Genomic DNA, 14,520 nt, shown 5'->3' with positions numbered 1-14,520 from the left:
CTTTTTACCTAATATCTCTTAAGATAAATACCTATACATCTTTAAAATAAAAGTATATATGTAAATCGTATCTTTTACCTACCATTACCTTAGTTTTTTTTTATCGCTAAAATAAAAAAGCAAAATGTATACTTTTTAAGCCATAACTATAAGCAACTACAAGTATACAACTAAAAGCATTACTAAATTGTTCCAGTTCGAGAACAAAAAATTTGTTGCTAAGCTTTTTACGAACGGTCTAACATTGTACATTAGATATTTATAGTATTTATGAGCAATAAAAATGTACCAAACAAACATTACTAAGACTAACTGGCAGAACGCGTGGCGCATGCCATAGTAACTAATATTTTTTGTGACAAATAGCTCACTTTATCGCGAAAAAAAAAAACATACAAATAGTCAAACAAACGTACAGCTGAGCTTTGTCACACAATATGTTTTATTTTTTCTTTAACCTGTAGAACAACAATTTGTCAAAGTACTAGAGCGGCATAACTCCCTATGAGCTCGTTGTTACATACTTGTCACATAATATTATTCTACAAGACAAATTTAAACTTTCAACCTACTTATATAAGTTTGAAATTTATAGCGCCGAGATTAATGTAATTTACTATACACAAGTAAAATTTTTATGGTAAAACTGTTTTGTTGATAAAAGGGTTGCCACCAAAGTTTCAAAATAAGAAAATGTTTGGTATTCTACGCTTGTTCAATTTGAGAATATAAGCAATAAATCACACGTCACATTATGAACTTACGCTTTTTTTTATAAGTTTTGAGAAGAATTTGTTTCAATACATTATATGTATATGTTTTATAGAATGTTCTAGCGGTTAAATTGATATTTTTTTAAATTAAATTATTTAAAAAAAAAACAAATAAAGAACTGAGCCCCTCATACAAACTTAATAGTTAGAGTTATTATATAAAATGCTCAACATTTTTTTGAAGTCTATCAAGTTTTTTTTGGAAATATGTTCAGGTATATTAATTTCAACGAATGCCAGTGATTTCACACTCCGTAAAGGTTTATTCACATTGTAGTATCTTATTATATTACGAGTATTATATCAGCAAATAAATGCTAACGATCTTACTATAAAAATAAATTAAATCACTGTCTATCTAAACAGAGTTTAACAAGACTGTCAAAGTTATTATACATTGTTTAGTTGGTGTAATAATGTATCAAAATCTATAGATTTATTATAATAAAGTTCACAACTTTAAACAACTTTTAGAGGCAAGAGGTTAATATTAATTGAGCTGCTGGTTGTAGTTAGCAACACACACAGTTCGATAATCAAAACTAATAAATATAATATGTAAATACTTTAGGTTTGATTACTGAACTATGAAAATTAAAGGTAATTACTATTCAAATTATTGCTTACGTGCACCATTTAAAGGTTAACATATCAAAGCGAATGATTAATTACAAGCTAAATTACGCATATATTTCAAATACTAACGATATATCTACCTAGACAAGTAACGTAAAGCTCTAGGGAGATTAATTGGTGATAAGAAATTTCTGTTGTTTACTATAATGTTTAATTTCAGTTGTTTCTGTTTCGTGAATATATTGTAAGGCATCGTAGAATTTTTTTAAAAAAAGAATTAACAGAAATACCGAAGTCCATACTAATTATTGGTTTGTTCTGTAATCATTAGTAGTCAGTTCCTACCATATCTTCTTTCTCCCTTAAGAAAACAAGTACTTGTTCATACTATTAGCAGAATTTTGTCTGAACGAACTGAAATTGGTTGTTTTATTTAATGATATTTTTATAATTATCATAAATTAAATAGTCATGAATCTTTGTAGTTCAATATTGTACTTGATTATTTTTATAACAGTGCAAATAACAAATTTTTCTTTTAAAGAATTATTCTTCAAAAGAAAAATTTGAATCGAATATATTTTGAGTTTAGGTTTTGTAAGTTTGTTATATAATCATCATTATATCGGCCATTAATTGTTATATTCTCTTATAATAAAACATTAACACCAAATATAATATTATCTGTGCAATAGTTAAACTATTAATTTAATTTTTATTTACATTGAAATAAGTATTAAAACATCATTTCATTGCCACCTGTCATTAAAAGAACATATCTACATAAAACAATATTTTCCCTTTTTTTCAACTTGTCCATTTGTCGCAGAGATTACAATAACTTTGCGTTTCGTTGACTATATCTATCTTCAGTCTCTTGTTGTTGTTCCATTTCGCTTCGTTGACCATCTGACATAGCAATTGGTACTTATTTAATTTTGTGTATACATTTAATAGTCTATAACTCTAAATAAATAAATAAATAAAAATGCTTTTAAATGCGAATAAAATACATTCCATACATTTATGCATAGCCAATTAATTAATTTAATTCTTGACCGACTGCATAAAAGAAGGAGTTTCTCATTTTCTCAATATTGTTACCTCATTACTATGCCATTTAGATGATTTGAAAAATTATTATTTTGTATCTTAAAGAATTTACTTTTATTTTATTCCTATAGAAATTATTTAATAGTAGCTTTCTATACGTTAAATAATATTTTAAATTGCTTAAGTATTTTTTGAGTTTATTCATTACAAAATAAAATCATTTCTCTTTATAAAGAGAAATTATTTTATTAATAATAATACTGCAATATATTATATATATTTATATATAATTGATTACTATTAATGCTACTACTATGATTGCTTAAACTACTATTATAATAGTAGTTTAAGTAATCGTTTAATTACTGGTTAATACACTCGCAAATTGGCCGTGTGGTCCCGGCATAGAATAGGGCACTCCTTCCTTTCTCGTGGCGAGGGATAGGCTGCCTATCCCTGTTAAAACATGTCTAAAGCCTGACTGCGGTTGCCAATCCGCCTGCCAAGCGTAGCAACTACTGGCAAAACTCCCCAAGGAAGAGGCTTATGTTCAGCAGTGGACAGTTAAAGGCTAATATGATGACGATGACACTCGCAAATAACATAAAACTTAAGTATATTATTACAGACTGTTACTGTGATTATATTAAAATAACCATATTTATCTACAATATAGAACAAACTCGAAAACAAGGGTATACTTATTATATTATGTTTGAAAACATCATACTCTTGTACGTATTTACAAAAAAGAATTATATATCTATCAAAACAGATAAACAAGCTTACGATTACGAGTATATATATCTATTGTTCTGTTTTTATTAGTAAAGTGTGTTTATAACGAAAAAATAAAAAGAAACAATTTAGATATCTGTTTGGCGTTTTTATATAAATATTTCTAATATTTCCCAAAAAAGTCTATCTCGGATAAAATATTATTTATTTTAATTTTATATATTTTGTAAAATCTCCGACTTACTAAACAAACAGCACTGACGTAAAAAATTATGCCAGAGGTTACAAACTCAATTAATGTTCATTTGCGGTTTTTCCTTGTTGTTACAAAAAAAAACGAAATGATTAACTTCAGCAACATCTACGTACAAGAAAAAAATTATAGGTTATTCTTATTTATTTATACTTTATTGTGCACACTAATAATACATAAAATATATAGAGTTTAGCAAATTTACAATGGCTTATTTAAATAAATAGAAGTAATATTATTTAGTAATAAGTACGTAATCTTTAAAGATTTAGTTATGATATTTTCAGGTAATTCTTATCCTTCCAAATATTATAAACTAGCGATCCAGCTCGACTTCACACACAAAATTTAGTAATTCTAACTTTAATAGTTTTCGCTGTGGGTTGATGAGTCAATCAGTCAAGATTTTTCTCTTTATAATATAGTATTGATGTGAATATAACTATATTAGATTTTTTTTTGGCATTCAAATAATTTGTTATAAAATTTTATTTATTCACGTAAAATTTTGTACCACAAATTACGCACATAGATATTTATTTTATTCTGATCAATCAATATGTCCCAATCGCGGACATGGGTTATATGTAAAAATATGGCAATGATGTAAAAATAGAAAAAAATCTAATATTTTTATATATTTAGTTCAGTTAATAGTAATTCTGAAATTTAGGTACAACATCATGTATGTTATGTAAACATTTAATAACCCTAAAACAAAATAGAAATATTCAAATTTGTTAGAAGATTAATAGAAGTTAAATACAAGGTTAAAATTGTTGTTAGGTTTCAATACGAGTTATGCGGTAGGTTCGTTTTTATTCACTTATATTTTATAAATGTGAATTTATTAACCACATATTCTTTTATAGTTGTTTTTCGATTTTTTTTTTTATTCTTCTCTATCACTAATTTGTCTATAATGAATTTCAAATACCCTAAAATTCTGGTTAGGCCAGAACGCGTTTTAATCATGGATATGTATTTCTGGTTCTATAATATATAATATAATATTTGCTGATTTGCTTTCATAGATCCTCATATTATAACGCTAGTTCTATCATATGTAACATATCACATAGTGTAGTAAATATTTAACAAACACGCTAACTCCTCTTTAGAGTTTTAGATGTCAAAGTGACGGGAATATTGCGTTAAACAAGATAATAAACAAACAGAAAGTTGTAGTCATAAAAACACACGAAAGTATGTTTCGCACGCTTCTGAATAAAGTTTTACTACAGTTTATCCGTGTAGCGAAGTGACAAGATATGTTTTGCTGCAATTATCATACGCCTTATATTCATAATTGCACAGTGAGTCCTAGTAAATGAGATAAAGTTTTTGAAACAGTTTTGTTGGTTCTTATGTTTTGATTGTAAGTCTAATGTAAAATTATACAAAAATTTGTCACAAATTGTAAAAATTATACATAAAAGATTTTATAGTCTTATAGATTATAATACTATCAAAAATTTACTATAATTAAATAGGATGAACTTTAACTATGACTGTTTTCCATGAAGTTAGAATAAGTATAGATAGATAGGTACAAATGTTATATTTTGTGAAATAACAAAAGGAATTCTACACCCACGTTGTATAGATTCTATAGATATACTTACGTCTCAAATATTGCTAACCCCGTATTATATTTTCTTTGGTTAGACAAACATCACGTGGAGAAATAAAATGTTTTCTCAACTCATATAAACGCGTATTTACTCATGTTTCAACATAGCAACCTATGTATGTTTCTGTACGAAACAAATTTACTTATTCGTTGGGTTCTATTTTGCCAACTATGAAATTCAGTTTTCCAAGCTGCCAAATCACACCAAACTTAGAGAAAGTTTTTAAAAGCGAACCCTTGCACATCACTTTTAGCCCTTTTTGTGTACCGAGCTAACAATAGCCGCAAAATTTTCTATAAGTGAATAAAACCAGTAGTGAAATATGAAAACCAAGTGATTACTAAGGTTACATATTTGTAGGTTTTATTAATCAGGAAGATTTAACAAATATTTTTTAATGTTTTTAAAATAAAACAATATATTGGTATTCATTAATGACCACAGTTACAGACAGACAAAGGTTCTTATATCATGTATACTTTTTGCTTATTTTTTTGTACGTAACCATAGGTTTTATTCTTATGGCGTAACCCTAGGTATAAAATAAACACGTAATATCTTTGTTACATCTGATTTTAATAAATCTCAGATCTTTTGATCTTATTGCTTCGTTTACAGGTGAAATACGTGTCGCAATATTTGTATAGACTGAAAAACGGTCAGAAATTAATGACTTATAGGGAACTTCTACTAATAAAAGCAGTAGTCAATCTTCAAATGTAGGCAGTGGTACGCATATTAATGGTAGCAGAATAAAACAAAATAACTTTAATATTTAATAAATGTTTTTGCAATTTAAAATTTTGCGAGTTTATCTCATATTGCCCCATACTAATTTTGTCACCTTTGAAGTTGCTTTATAGAGCAAAAAACATTATTTAAAATAAGTACCTATCTTGCCATTCTCATTTAACGTTATTTAGTTGGCTATGTATACTTACTATTATTATTAGAATAATATTTAATTTGTTTTATTATTTAAAAGTAATAATTATTAGAATAATTACTTTTGCAATAGTGGTATTATCCCTGTATTAGTTCTGGAAAATATGTAAAGAATAACGTTATATTCGTAGGTTTTGTACAATATGGCATTTTATTTGTGTTTAGCTATAATGGGTTAGTGTTCTTCTTAATAAATAAATACTCATATATCTATACATATATAGGTATGTACCTTTTCAAAAGTGTAGTATAAGTTAAAATTGTACCTCATTCGTACGCAAATGGATGAAGTTTCTCACAATACTATATCGAGGGCAGCAGAACTTGCTCTACGTAATAATACCTCTGGGTCTCCTTAGAGATTACGTCTTTTAGTGCGTTCTTAACTATTAGTAGATATGTGTATATAAGTAAGTAATAAAATAAAGGGCATCAAGTTGTTTCGGTGCTTTATTACCAGTTAGCCAACTAAACTAAACACCGACATGGTACATTAAAGATGTAAAGCTAAAGCAGTCTTTGACATTTTTACGTCTTAACTTTCAACATCAAACGTTCAATATTAAATTGTGTTACAAATTTCTTCACGCGTACTTAAAGGACAGCTCATTAGGGATGTCTACAAAAGCAAATTACCTATAGATCGAGCCATAAACAAAGTACCTACCTACAAAGCAAAGACGATAAATTTTTAAAATTATGAACGAAGTTTCTAATTTTTTTAATTAATTATTAAAGTTTCTAAGTACGTGTAATAATATATATATATATATATATATATATATATATATATATATATATATATATATATATATAATATATATTATATATAATATATATATAAAAATTATAAAAATTTTTTTTTGCAGCATTTAAATATTACGAAATTATATAATAATAAAATAACATTAATTAAAATATTAAAGGAATGCAATACAATTTAATTTTAATTTATTCAGTCGACTAGTTTAAATAGTACATTATTATAAGTACTATATACTACTATTATTACTATTATAAGTATAGCCAGTTAGTTACATGATAATCATCCACAGTACAGCACTTTATTGATAGAAAGCTATTTCTTCGTAACTTAAAAGTTCAAAGCTTGGCTAAGGCGTAAATTACCTACATATGAAAGTTGACTATATTTTGGTATTACTACATTAAAATCTAAACGTTCAATTCAAGACTTGAACACGCTATATAAAATTGTAAATGCAAAGTAAGATGCTATGGATCTGTTATGCCATATTTCGTTTAAAACTAGAGGTAATAAGATAATATAAAATTTATTCCATGTATTTTATTATAATAACAATGTACCGTTGTTAATGATCCCCTGTTCCGTATGAGCAGACTGTACAATAATTATAATGACTTGGACATTTTTGCTCAGAGTTTAAATTATTATCTTAAGACTGACTAAAGATAATATAGAAGAAGATATATACGATTATATATTAAATTCAGATACATTATTATTGATATATATTATATTCTGTTGTCGTCGTATATATATATATATATATATATATATATATATATATATATATATATATACAGAGTGTAAGGGACAGGTTGACAAAAACTGAAACAGTGAATTTAAACCATTATTTTGAACTGAAACCAGTAGAAATTCTTTCCGGAAAATTGCAAATTTTTTTCAATTTCTTTTTAAATTCTGTGTCGAGGCTACACGGTGCAGACCAAATGAGTTTTATTATTGTCATTTGTAGTAATATTTGTGTGTGTATATGTTGTGTGCCTATAGATAGTTGTATATAAGTCGTATGTAGACTTCAAGTATGAGTATGAAAGCTACCTTCGATCGTAGATAAAGGTACGTTGTTACACAAGTATAAGTAATAAATACACAGGTATTTAATTTGTAAAATTAATTATACCAATATTTACTTTATTGATATATGCTAATTAGAACCCACGATATTTTTTACTGTAAAATGTTCGCCTTACTTAACGTGATTGGGTGTCTAATTTACAAGAGGTTAATTACTCGACTCCGTTCCACGTTACGGAAGCTTAACGTCTTAGTTTATTAAGCTTTCAATTGAATTTCTGTTCACGTTGTAACATTATGTACACTGCAAGTGTACGAAAATATTCATCACTTGATGGATATCTACGTTAACATATCATTTATCATTAAAAATTTTGCACCTCATTCATATTTTGTCTCCAAAATTCTCAAAGAATTTTTTGCCGTCAAATTTTCAATGTTAGCAAAATAAACATTTAAGATCACTTTTAGATTATAAAAAAAATGTAAAAATTGTTCAATTATTTCTGAAAATTGATAGATAATTTCGATGTTTTTTGAAGAAGGTTTTTCAATAACAAATTTTCAATATAAATTATGAAATTAGGTTTTCTATTACAAATATAAATTTATACGATCGATTTTTATTTTAAACAAATGTATATAAATATAGTTCAGAATAAACTTAGTATTCTAGAAGGACCCTAAGAGATATGACAATTCAAAGTTCAGACAACAATGGAATCGGTCAATGCTGTTACTACAGAGTGCGATCGATCAGGGATTCTAATATTGAGAATATTCGAGACATTGGATTTTTTTAAATTTAAGTAGATATTTCGTGCATTGACCTTCAGAGTAGGATATGTAAAGAAGTATGTACTATATTTACTACTACTATGCTGTGCATACTAAACAAATTTATTATTATTTTTGATTTGTTTTTTTGATAAATGAATCATTGTCCTGAATCATTAATAGTTATTTGTATTTGTAATAGTAACTTTGAGTATTTTTTTACATCCATTATAAAAATACATCATAGAAACATCAGTTCAATAGCATATAATATCATTATCATCATATCTGTGTTATACCGCTGCCCCAGACGATCGGAAGGCGGGTCGGCTGGCATCGAGGCGCTGGTACGTAAACTTATACCTCCTAGAACGGCACCCTGTATACGGCAACAATACAAGGCACCGATTTTAGTTGGTCCACGGTCGACGATGCAGGCGCTGGCGATTGGGTGAACGCCAGGTGATGATGAATGACAACAACGATAACGATAAACACGGCGAACATGATGAACGCAGCAAACTCGATGAACACGATGAACATGATGATTGGGTGAAGAATGATACGACGAGAAAATGAAGGATCTTCGAAATGTGATAGTCGATAGCGAAGTACTAGTTTCTATTTCTTCTGTTTTCAACCGTTTGTGAGGATTTTTCTTTCACTATGTCGCTTGAGAGGAGAGTAACACCTGAGTTGATCGGCTCAACGAAACAGTATACTCTGTTATGTCCATATTTATAGAAGTCTATCACGACTGGCCATCGGACTTCTCGGCAAACTAGTATATCGGACCCTCTATTTCGAATGTAGTTCGAGACTTTTACTATTTTTTCCATACAATTTGGTACTTATTTCTATAGGTAGGGCTATTTACAAGATGCATACCATATACATTTTGCGTGTTGTACAGCGAACGATTTGCTATAATATTCGCCGAATTCCGCAATTCGCGGCTTTTATATGACCCTGCTCCCTTTTCCCCTCATATAAATATCAGGCGGACAAAGACGTGAGCCGTCATTGTAGCTATTGAAACAGCGCAACGCGCATTATATCACTATCCTATTGATTTCTATAAAACTATTTTATGTCTATGCTCTATTTCCATTTAAACTATGTGTAAATGCTATTTAGTACCCTGTTCTGGCTATTCTGACCTATTTACGAACTATAACTATTTTTTCTTATTTTTGTCTGTTTTATGCTATACAGGTACTATTTTCTCTATTCTCTAGCTTTCTAAAGCTACAGAAAATACTAATAAACTATAATTATGGTCCTACCTACCTATCTTCTATAAGTTTTCCAATATTCAAGTAAGAAAAATGTCTTTATTTTTCAATCTCAAAACTGTTTTATAACATTTTTATGTTATGACTTTATATAAATACAATTTCTATTATATAAAACGATCTATTAACAATCATTACTATACAGTCCTACACTGTTTACTATTATAAAATGCACTATACAATATTTGTATGTTAGGACAAACGGAGTTACAAAACTATGACTTTTCCTATTATTATTTATGTACTAGATTAGTGCACGGACGAATTACTATCACTATTACATAAAAATATGAACTATTTTTCTACACACTGTACATACGCTGTCACAGTCTAACGATATTATGCTGTAACTAATACGAAGTTTCAAGAAGTTATACTATTTCACTGCATTTATAAAATACTATGTCCTATTGTATGAAGTGGATATGCAGTCGTCCGGAACAATATCAACCATTAACTGTCCACTGTTGAACATAAACCTTCCCTTAGGGGATTTGCTAATAGTTACCATGCTTTGCAGGCTGATTGGCAATCGCAATTAGACTTTGGTCATGTTTTAAGAGGAAAGCTGCTGCCCTTTCCTCGACCATAAAATCTCCTTAGTCGCCTCTTACGACACCCATGGGAAAGGAAGGTATGGCCCATTTTATGCTGAGATCGTACGGTGAAGCATAAAATATGGTTTTTAATAATTAGGACACTTATTCACTAAAAATATAGCAATATTCGTTGTACTATATATCTAATAGACATTTAGAGTAAATCGAGAAGATAAAAATATATCCTAGCTCGTCCACTATATGAGAGAGGATAACCTGGCGGATAACTGATACATAGGATAATCTTCATATATGTTCTTTCACAATAAGTTTTGGAGACTCACATTGAGTTACTAAAATCCGAAGTACAAAGCTTGAATGTGAAATGTCTAGTTACATGGATTACATAGGATTTATTGTAAAATATAAGAGGGAAGGGAATATACATGATCATTAGGTAGAGGGTTGGGATTACTTAGGAAGACCTTTTAGTGGTAATGAAAATACGTCTTTATTGGGAAAGTAATTGAACGAAGATGAATTTAGGTACGTGACTACCCAATACATTAGTTTTTTAATGGATGATAATGGAATGATAACTCTATCTGTGCTATCAGTATACGCTGGGGAGTAATAGTGAAGGATGATAGGTGAAGATGAAAGCAGGTCAGTTGATCTTGACAACATATATTGTGAGCAATGGGATTTTCATCCCCGTTATTAACAATCCTTTCCTGCCCTGAGACATTGGCTACACAGAATTATAGAGAGACGACACTAGTATGATGAGATACAAAATAATTAAAAATATTACCTACTCCTTGCAAAAACAGCGACTATGAATGGATTGAAGAAAAAATTATCATAATTAATTTTGAATTAGTGAATGAACATTTTTAAAAGCCTATATTGTATTCCACTGCTGTACAAAGGTCTTTCCACTTTGGGTTTGCTGGAAGAAAACTATTTAAGTTAAGCTCGCCTTTGTACATTTGATTACCTGTATCATAATCTTACTGGTGTGTACAAAAAAGAATTGAAATTAAAATTAAATTAAATCGAGTATAAATAAAACATTAAACCCTTTTACACAACTTTTATTTTATACTTAGGAGATAAATTTTCAAAAATATTTTCTTATTACCTGTTTCCATCTATTTGCGTTAGTATACTCCTATATCCAGATATTAGTCTATTTATATAAATATAAATAGACTAACTCTTAACTTAACACATACGGTAATAAATATATTTAAGTTAGGATATATTAACATTTTTTCAGGGTCGACAACGCGCACGTGACATCCCTGGTATTGCAGGTGTGTCACGTGAGTTACATAGGTTACAATGACAGTTTACCATCAGACGGGCTCTATGCTGGTATAAAAAAAAAACAACTTGTTTGTCAAAATTCGTTAATATCTATTCAGCTGTTAAAGCGCGACTGAGTGATAAAGAAACATCTTTACAACTCTGACATTTATAATATTATTAATATAATATTATATTATACTATACAGAATTATTCGTCTCCTTTTTAAAAGAAACTATATTATATATTTGGTTGATTTAAGGACTTACCTCTTTTTATTAAAAATAGCTAATAATAGATAAGCCTAATAACAGTTACTTAGATAATATTATTATATAAATGAAAACGTCCTTTGTAAAAATCGGCATAATATTTATTATATCTTAATATCAATATTACTTAGATACTCGTAAACATAAGGTTCAGACGGAAGGGTCAGCGAGGCCAAACTACGAACTGATTTCACTAATCGGATTACAACTATTATCGGCGCACATCCATGTAAATTGTTTGCGAAACGGTCGGATGATCTGGTAAATTGAAGCAACTTTGCTTCGAAAAAGCTTCGTCAGGTAAATCAATATTGCAGATTACAATACCTCAGTATTCCATATAAGTAATAGAATGTATCTGATTAAAATTAATACAGTTACTTATATTTCGGTTTAGGTAATAATAATAAAAATATTCTTTTATCTTTCTAATAATAAAAATATATACCTAAATTAAAAAGTTGATGTACCTTGCCATTACATTATATTTATTTATAATTTAAAATAATTTAATCACAATTTTCATTATTTAATTATATTGTTAATATCTTTATTCATCTAATGACATTTAATAATTTAATTCCATTTTAATGTTTATCAAAAACAAAGCGTGCCTATAAATGTAAGAACAGTTAGATCTAATCTAATAGTGTATTGTATTGAAATGTTTCGCTGAATCTTATCTTGGTGGTCCTATAAATAAATAAGTAAATACTTAGGTTGTTTAGTGCGATTTCTTAGTAATATGCTAATGAGTAACTCCTCAGTTCAAATTAATATTTATTTATTTCAAGAAATTAGCAAAACAAGGTATAATTGAAACTGCTGAACCTCAAACGCTTAAAATTTTGCCCTTCTTTTATTATCAAGTAAACTTTTTAATTTATGACATTTTTATGGTATATACCAATATTTCTTGTTAAATTTCAAGATATATCTATGTATTAAATGCGAAAAGCAGAGAATATTACATGGTGAAAGGCATTGGAAAAAGCGTATGCCCAGCTGTGGATAGATATTGGCTAAAATGATATGGAGAAATCTGTCATACTGCATAACAGATGAAGTTTATTTGTAATTGAAGTTTATTAATTTTATTATTTAATTAATGTAATTTTAATTTATTTATAATTTATCCACAAATGTATGAGAGGTATTTTTTTTTTGCACAGTCACTTCTTAGTAATAGAGAGAGTTAAGATTAGATGGAAAAATGTGCAAGGAGTGGTCATAATAAATTGAGTAGTATGTTATTTTTTAAATATATTATGCATACGCTTAATATGGATAACCTTTATAATTTTCAAATACAAAAATCAACGAATTGTGTTATCTGCATGAGTGATCATACAAAAGAATCCTTCTAATTCCTTGGTTGTGTTCGGGCGATGGCGACTACTTTGAATGTTCCTGTTTACGTTCCGAGTAACATGAATACTCAATTATTAAAATTCATATTAATTTTGTAACAATGTCTATATATATTTATAACGGCAATTTTATGAACTTGTTTGTCGTGTCGCATAGACAATGATGCAAAGCGCTGTATACCCCTGAATAAAACAAATACAGGTAGTTCGTAAAATTCTCATTATTCATATATTATGTATATATAACATTTAATTTTTTTTATATTCAACACATATATAACTTCTACAACCACGACAGTATTTGCGGAAAACAAAAGCCACCATAATTCAAAATAAAACATTATAAAAATTTCAGAAATACGCATAAAACATAATATATTAAACAAATGTATTCTTTATTCTAGTTTAAACAAGTCCAATCGTTTAGAATTCTTTTAAAATTCGTCTTTGACAATAAGTTTATTTTAAATGTTTTCTGTGGCCTTTATTACGCTTAGGTGGCTTCATAAGGATCGTTTTATAAAATATATCTTTTATTATAGAACTTTGTCATGTGTATTCATAATATATATAATTAGATACTGTTAAACAATTTATTTGTAATATACTTAAATCTTTAACAAAAATAAAGAAAATAAAATATTTTTAAACGACAAGACGTCATTCCACTAAACCTATCTCATACATAACTGAATATTTTAATAAGACAATTTCGTGAAAATACAGTTTTATGGACTATCTTAAACTAAAATTATTTATTTTGACGTAAATCTATAAGAAAATTACTTCATATTGATACTTATAATAAAGATTACTCTGTGATATCAAACTGAAATATTAATTTTAGATATAGGTTTAGAGCACTACCAGCACTATCTGTTATTTTTAAGTGAACTACATTCACGAAAATATATAAACACATATTATGATATTAAAAATATGAACTCATATGAATTTCATAATTAGATTATAAACACAAACTATTTTAAGATTCCATTTTTATAATAGAGTTTATAAAATTGTCCATAGAAATAAAACTGTTAATTACTAAATTATGAAGTATAAGAATGATATATTTACTCTAGATGCCATTCAATGAGTATTGTCAATTCTGAATCATTTTTTAATACAAAATCATATTTAATATTAGGAGATAAATATAGTATATGTATACGCTATATA

Source organism: Galleria mellonella, unplaced genomic scaffold (genome assembly GCF_026898425.1).
Source record: "Galleria mellonella isolate WM207_F2 unplaced genomic scaffold, CSIRO_AGI_GalMel_v1 utg139, whole genome shotgun sequence".
NCBI classification, from domain to species: Eukaryota; Metazoa; Arthropoda; class Insecta; order Lepidoptera; family Pyralidae; genus Galleria; species Galleria mellonella.
This window is presented reverse-complemented; position numbering follows the sequence as displayed.